Raw genomic sequence first — 1,361 nt, 5'->3', positions numbered from 1 at the left:
CTTACTAATTTTTGGGCGATGCCCATTAAAATCATGGCCATTAATCCATGATCGTCCTCACAGTAATATCCTATCAGCATCATCAGATTTTGATGTCGAAGCTGTCCCAAATAGTTCATATCTTTCTGGAGAAAAAAAAAAGTTAAAATAAGAGTTTTGGCAATTTTGCTAGCATATTCACCGCAAACTTTAGTAATAACTTAATATTTTGAGTATAATGTATTCTAGCAAATCTGGTAAAAAAGACAAACTAAACTAATATTCCGTCATGCTAAGCGGATGGTGAGGGTAATTATCTCAATGTTTTCAATTGATGTAACAAATCATAAAGGAACCCAACAAATAGTTACAACACAGGCCATATTCTTTTTTCCTTGAGTTATAAACCCACTACTAACTGAAAATAATCTCCAGCCAACCTTCCCACTTCTTCCTTTATCGTTTTATCCCTTTCTTCCCTTTTTAGTTTGTATGCCTTAATTTTACACTTCTTAAAGGAATGCTTGTGCCGTAATATTACAATTAGTCGTAATAGCTTCAAATAAGGAAAAAATTTAATGGCAAATTAAAAGACTCCTAAACCTAAAAGGATTTGAAGTATTAAATAATTAAATAATAATTGAGGAAAATAGCAAATGACGATTTTGTCTATTGTGGAGACTTTTAATGAAGGATAAAAAGTTCAAACAATATTTCTAAGGTCCTTCGTGCTTTTAATATAGTATAGATTTACTAAAAAAATGTTATTTTCAAATACTTGTTGGTTTAAGGAATTGAAAAAGAATTATTTATCTTTCTTCTTTAGCAATAATTGTTCTATACATAAGAGGTACGTAAATAAAGTTCACTTTATCATTGAAAATAGATTGATATAGCCTTAAATTAAATAATTAATAAGGATAAATTAATCAAATCGTTCTGGTTATTTATATATTTTTAAAAAAGCATGTAAAAGCTTGTCATGTCAACCAAAATGAGAACGGAGAAAGTAATTTTACTGTTGTTAATAAGAGAAAATTGGAGTGGGACAAGGATAATTCCTAACTCTTAATTTTAGCATTTGGGCTCCCCTTTTTACAATGTTTTGATATGTTAGGTAAGTTTCTTCAAAACGATATATTTGAGTTGGCCAAAGGGGATGAAAGAAAAATGAAAACTTTCTTAATTATTCATAACAACGAAAAATGTATGGTTGTGTGAAATTTTCCTATACTTTGGCAAGGAAAAGGAAGTAACGTCAAGAAGCTAATTTAATACGATATGATTTTGTCAAATGCGTATTAGGTTTTAACTTTCGGCGATGGTCATTGTCCCCATTAAGATATAGCATGAGATAAGACATAATTTCATATTTTTCTTAA

The sequence above is a fragment of the Lycium barbarum genome, chromosome 9, assembly GCF_019175385.1.
Source record: "Lycium barbarum isolate Lr01 chromosome 9, ASM1917538v2, whole genome shotgun sequence".
In the NCBI taxonomy this organism is placed as follows: domain Eukaryota; kingdom Viridiplantae; phylum Streptophyta; class Magnoliopsida; order Solanales; family Solanaceae; genus Lycium; species Lycium barbarum.
The sequence above is the reverse complement of the archived record's forward strand: the minus strand, read 5'-3'. Positions refer to the sequence as shown.